The sequence below is a fragment of the Amborella trichopoda genome, chromosome 4 (genome assembly GCF_054954075.1).
Source record: "Amborella trichopoda isolate Santa Cruz 75 chromosome 4, AtrichopodaSantaCruz75HAP2 v2.0, whole genome shotgun sequence".
In the NCBI taxonomy this organism is placed as follows: domain Eukaryota; kingdom Viridiplantae; phylum Streptophyta; class Magnoliopsida; order Amborellales; family Amborellaceae; genus Amborella; species Amborella trichopoda.
In genome coordinates this window covers 58196507-58203129 of record NC_142339.1, presented here as the reverse complement: position 1 = coordinate 58203129, position 6623 = coordinate 58196507, and the positions used below count along the sequence as shown (strand labels likewise).

The following is a 6623-nucleotide window of genomic DNA, read 5'->3' as shown; positions in this document are numbered from 1 at the left end:
ATACTGGATTCAGGAGTATTTGCTATACTTGATTCAGGAGTATATGTAGGAATAACAACATGATCAGTTGTTCTTCTTATTCCTTGGAAGTGTAAATCGGAATGAGGTATTGAAGAAGAAGATTGGGTAGGAGGAGGTAATATTATAACATCAGGATTAGTAGAATAAGATTTTCTACTTGGTATTTTACTGTTTATATTCCTTTTTCTATTGATATTGATATCATCGTGTACTTGTAATTGTTGAAATTTTATTTCAATATTACCATCTGGATGTTCAATTATTTGATTTGGAATACTATTTTTTGGTACTTCTTGGGGCTGATTTGCATGCTGTAATGCCCATGACTGTGGTAGGATAATATCTGACCACTTAATGGTTTTGGGTACAATCATATTGGATTTTTCCATATTTGTTTGGAATAATATGGTTTGATCTTTTTGATCAATTTTCATGATATTTGGACATAAGGTATTCATGACTTTATAATATATTCTGTATACTATTGCTAGATTTTGAGAACCATGGATCATATTAAAACCATGAGTTTTTAAATTTATTGTTAATATGTCTAGAATATTTGGATCAGTTAAAGAGACTAAAAAATTTGGAAAACAATTAAAATATATTGGGCCACTACAAAGGCTGGATTCGACCATGCCAAGTAGCGAGTCTGTGAAGATATTGTGTCTTGTATCTCTTAGGCATACAAGCACAGAAGTGTTCAACCCTAGTCGGGTCAAAGGTTTTACTGCTATTTGTATAAGACCAATGTGTAAATATTTGTAATTATTTTCTTTATGTTTTTCAATAACTTTTCTTGATAGTAGTTGAAAGTCTTCTTGATTTTGAGTGACAGATAAACTCTCTTCTACTGTTTTGATGGCATATCCCATCTTGAATTTAAAAGATCCCTTATGGTAAATGTCATGTATTGGTACCTTAGGTATATTCCAATTTTGAATATTTTCTTCAATGTCATTTATAATAATTTGTTCCTTGTTTTTTACTCTAAGTGTCTGAGATGAAGTTGCATTCTTACTTGTAAGATTCCTGATTAAATTTGCCATCCTTAGGTTGCGGATAATGACAATCTGGACATTCAGGGGTCCAGCGTTTTCCCTAAGCGGCTCTTCCTGGCCTTGGCGGTACTTTGCAATAGACTATCCCTTGTCTCTTGTCTTAACTCTCGGACCAACTTTCTCGGATGTAAATTTAATTTAGTTTCTTTAGTAAAAATGTAAATTTTATCTCTTACTCACAGTTTTACTGTTAAAGAACAGTATTACTGTTTTGACAGTCTAACTATTTACACAGTTCCACTGTTAGACAGTTCTACTGTATGGCTCTAATACCAAAACGCCCAGGATCTACAGTCCGATCCTATCTATTAATATTATTAGAGTATAAGGTGGTGATTATGGATTTAGAGTAACTCTATATATATATATATATATATATATATATATATATATATATATATATATATATATATATATATATATATATATATATATATATATATATATATATGTGGTTTCTATAAGGTTGCAATCTCTCTCTCTCTCATCTCTCTCTCTCTCTCTCTCTCTCTCTCTATATATATATATATATATATATATATATATATATATATATATATATATATATATATATATATATATGTTGTGGTTTCTATAAGGTTGCAACCTTAAACAATCCAATTAAGGCGTACCTTCAAATTTTATCATAAAATGTAATTTTGCTGAAAAATATTCTTAAGATTATCTTAAAATCTATTTTCATATCTAATTATAAATTTTAAACTAGAAAAATAGTTAAAATCAAATAGATCTATAAACATATAAAAATCTTGAAAATAGACGGTCTAGATAATGTATTGCAAGATGCACTATTTTTAGGACATAAAATCTTTTTTTTTTTTTTTCATATTCATACATCTTGATGTCAAGATGATCAATTAGAAGCTTTTTCAAAATTAAAGCAACCTTTTCTGATGGATTTTTTAGCTGCATCTATAATTCTACATTTTGAGGTTGCAACCTTATATAAACTTTTTCCATATATATATATATGGAAAAAGTTCTTGTACGCCCATATACGTACCGCTACAGTAAACGTCCAACTGTCCAGATCGAATCTGGGCCGATTTAACGGTCACGGTTGTCCGAGAGCGTTTGAATTTTAATTTTTTTCTACAAATCGGAATGATCTGGAATTTAGAGCGGGGGTACATTTTAGTGAGGCGCACCTAATAAAAATATAAAAATAATAATTCACAAAAATCAAATTGACCTAATACCCCTAAAACTTTTCGGGGGTATTTTGATCAATTTATTTCATGAAAAATATTTTTTTTGATATTTTTCGTGGATTCACCTATTTTTTATGAATACACCTATTTTTTATGAATACACCTATTTTTTGAATGTGTGATTCTATAAACTGATACATTTCCTTTTCAAAATAAGATTGATACTGTAATAGAGATTACATCTTGAAATTTAATAGATAATTTTTTCAAAAGTAAAAGGAACAAATAGATAAATAATTGATTTTTTTCATATTAAAGTATTAGAATTCTATACAACATACCCCAATAGACAACTAGCTCTTGCATTCACCATGTGTGATAGCACCTTTTTTTTTAAGATGTTAACCTTCACCATATGCGATAGCATCTTAGGAGAAGATTCATCACTCAAATTCTTTCATGACCAAACCAAAACCAACTAAAAGAGAGATGTCATGCTGAGCCACAAAAATGTTGCATGCATCACTTGCATTCAAGAAGACAAGACACCCAAGCGAGAAATAAGGAGAAAATGTACCACAAAGAAAAAGGATGACGGAACCCTTTTTAATGTAAAAAATACAACTCCAGTATTCAGTATTATTAATTTGTTCTTTCATAAAACATAAGGTTCATTCAATCCGGTAACAATGCCCCATTCTTCCTAAAGCCAACATTGCAAAACAACCCAACCATATTATCCAACCTAGAGAAAATTCCAGTGCATAATTTTAGATTTACCCTATCAACAGGCATGGTGCATCCTGCATTGTCTACATAACTGTCCTTCTTAGGTAGGCCTTGCATCACTTGGAGAGAGCTCCATTAATCTGAGGACAGGGTGGAGCATCGAACTTGGTGAGATTCCAATTTCTCCTTCAACTTGCATCATGCAACACCTCATTCACGTGCAAATAACCGAATCCACCTGCTAGAACTTTTGTCTGCCTTGCTAATAGCATATCAAAATTGCTCCGGCTACAAGGAACTACAAATGCTTATAGGGTATTATGGCTGTTTGATTTTCACAAGTTAAGATTTTCTTTCATAGTCTCAGCACAAGTCAAGTTTGAAAAATTATGTCTCTCACTAGCAAAAGATCCATCCATATAGTTGGTAGGTTCCAATCATCAATATGTCAATCCTGACTAAAATATCCTTGGTCGCTTGCAGTGGATTAGAATGGGAAGGGTTTAAGATCAGGCCTTCGCAAATTCAAGGTTATTATTTGTCTAGAGGGTCATGCTGTAATCATATGTCACATTCTGTCGGCCGTGTGATATTTTGAGGAGCATGGAAGGTGATTTCGTCATTGCATATGGGTCTTGCTGTCACTTTTCGATTAATAATCTTCGTGGCTTACTGGATACATAAGAGAGAAAAAAAGGACAGTCCGCCTGCTACAAGAGATTGCTCAACTCATTCGGTCATTCCAAACCCAAGGTGAGACCAACTTACATGGAAAGAGAGACCATGTTTGTAGCTTGTGTGGGAGCTAGATGTTACTGGTGGAAATTCCAGTCTCATTTTCCAGCACATTTCTCCACTTGTAAAATAGTTTTTAGGTGGAGAAGGAAAAAGAAATAGGAAACAAGAATGATTGATGTACTACACTCACCCTCCAATTTGCACCCAAATCCCCACAACCATGACCGCACATGCGCCAAAACTCAAACTATCCCCGCAATAGGATACACCATCATCTGAGCCTTATCCCAACTAATTGGGGTCAGCTAAATGAATCTTGTTCTGCCATACGCTCCATCAAGGCCCATACCCTCAATCAAACTATAAGTCACCATATCTCTTCTCACTACTTGTATCTATGTCCTTTTGGGCCTTTCTCTTACCCTTTTAGAGCCTTCCACTTGAACCAAATCACCCCTCCTAACCGATGTTGCTATAGGCCGAACCTACACATTCTTGGACCACCTAAGTCTATTTTCCATCATCTTATTGCCTATTGGAGCTACCCTTTAAGTTCTCTCAAATGCATTTATTTTGGATTCTATCCTATCTAGTCTTGTCACTCATCCATCTCAATATCCTTATCTCAACTAACACTCATTCTATGGATATCTTGTTTCTTCACTGGCCACATTCCATCCCATAAAGCATGGCTGGTCTTCCACGCATCATATAAAACTTCCCGTTCAGTTTCATTGGTATGCGACGATCACATAAGACTCTATAAGCACATCACTACTTTGTCCACCCAGCTAATTCTATGCACAACGTCTTCCTCAATCTCTCCAGTCTCATGGATTATTGACCTAAGATATAAAAAATAATCTCTTCTAGGTATTTCTTAGTCATCAATCTTAAGTGATACCTTGTTTCTAATCCTACTATTACTAAACTTGCATTTCATATATTATGTCTTAGTCTGGCTAAGTTTAAAACCTTTAGATTCTAGAGCATCCATCCATAGTTGTAACTTTGTGCTGACCGTCTCTAGTCTCATCAATCAAAGTGATGTCAGCAACAAACAACATACACCACAACACCTCATCTTGTAGATGCCTAGTTAACCCATCTATAACCAAACCAAAGCCTACATCCGTCCTGATGCAGGCTTACTGTCAATGAAAACTCACTTCTCTCTAGTAGTTGTCCTCACACTAGTTAGCACTCCCTCGTATATATCCCTCACCATGTGAATATATAAGATGAGATATATACAGGTGGTTAAAAAACTGAAAAAAACGCCCATCCAAGATATATCCACACATATTTAGCAGCAAAGATATACATTTCAATCTAATCCCACCTACATAAACATTTCATTGACAAGTAGCCCATATAAGTACTAACAAGATTCCAACAAATACATGAGATGAGAAGGAAGCACTCTAGGATGGCACAAACAATGTTAGTCCATGCTAAATTTCATAAAAGATGGCCATTGACACTTTCCAGTAGTACATTTGTATTTCATTCCATGAATATAATGGAGACTCAATCTTCCAATTTTTGCCCTAAATCAAATCAAGGATACCCATGAGATGAGAGGAAAGCCACTCCAAAATGGCATAAACAATGTCAATCCATGTTAACTTTCATAAGAGATGGACACTGACACTTTCCAGTTCTACACGTCTAGTTTGATCCATGAATATAAAAGAGACCCAATCTTCCAATTTTATGCCATGAATAAATTAAAACCAAGGACACCCTATTTCCCTATCTCCAAAAAGTTTTTGTTAGTGGGAAAAAAAGAGTTCAAACTTCAAAGTCATTGTGCCCAATAATCGACATCACAAGAAGAAAAGCAAGTGGAATTAGTAGATAGGAAGAGAGCATTTGAGTGCACGAAACAAGGGAAAGAAAATAATTGCTAAAAACCTAAAAACAATGAATAACCAAGAAGTTTCTCCTGCACAAAGTTCAAAAGATCCGTCAAAATTAGGCAACTCCATTGGCATGATCACATATTGAACCCCAAAATTCTTACCTTTTCTGACAAGTGGCCCATAACATATGATTGATTTTCAAATTTGATAGGTATCAACAACTGACCACTTCCAATCCATCATTTCTGGAAAAACAAACACACACGCGTACAAGCAATTGATTTTTCATAAACACAGAATTCACCAAAACATAGACAAACAATTACAAACAAACCAATGGATACTTCCGCAAAATTTCCAAATACTAAAAACAAACTTTCCAAAAATTCTCCCAAGAAACTGTCATAAATCAACCATTTTATCAGCATAATAAAAAACAACACCAAGGTCTGTCATCGAGAAAGTAATCAATCATATTACACAATCAAACACAAAACAGAAATCCTGCAAATACTATCACTTATGATGAGGCTGAGGATGATAATAACCTATATATTGACACAATTGTGCAAAATATATAACTCAAAACAAAAAGAAAATAATTTTTTTCACAAAAATTTAACAAAAGGAATAGCTAATAAATTCCATCAATGACAAGAAATAGTGAAATAAAATTTCCAAAAAATAACTCATTTCAACATACCACGAAAAACACGTTTGCCACATGAGCCAGGATAGATTGCTGGTGAAGAACCCCTTTCACAACTGTACCCTTCAAAACCAAATTCTTCATTTCTTCATCTTTCCTTGAGTGCAGGCATAGTTGTTAAATCGATTCAATAGAAAATAAATCCCATAATAAACCCAATAAACCAATATGGGCACAAAAGTTCCCAGCAACTCATCAGAGAACATTCCACTCGTATCCCTGAAATTACAGAGAAGCTGAGATTTTCTCTCTTGTTATATTGAACTGGGTTCTTTTGATCCTATTATGAGGTGAAATCAGTGAAAAAAATTAATTGGGTTAATTGGCT

At 33.8% G+C, this 6623-nt stretch overlaps 1 long non-coding RNA gene across 1 annotated transcript; it reads right to left on the bottom strand.

The window, feature by feature from the left end:
• Window positions 1–1968: 1968 nt before the first annotated feature.
• Window positions 1969–6279, bottom strand: LOC110007210 (uncharacterized). Its single transcript, XR_016055068.1, has 2 exons — window positions 5748–6279; window positions 1969–5669 (listed from the first exon to the last, which is right to left on the bottom strand). It is a non-coding gene; the product is annotated as an uncharacterized LOC110007210 (long non-coding RNA).
• Between the last annotated feature and the right edge of the window lie 344 nt (window positions 6280–6623).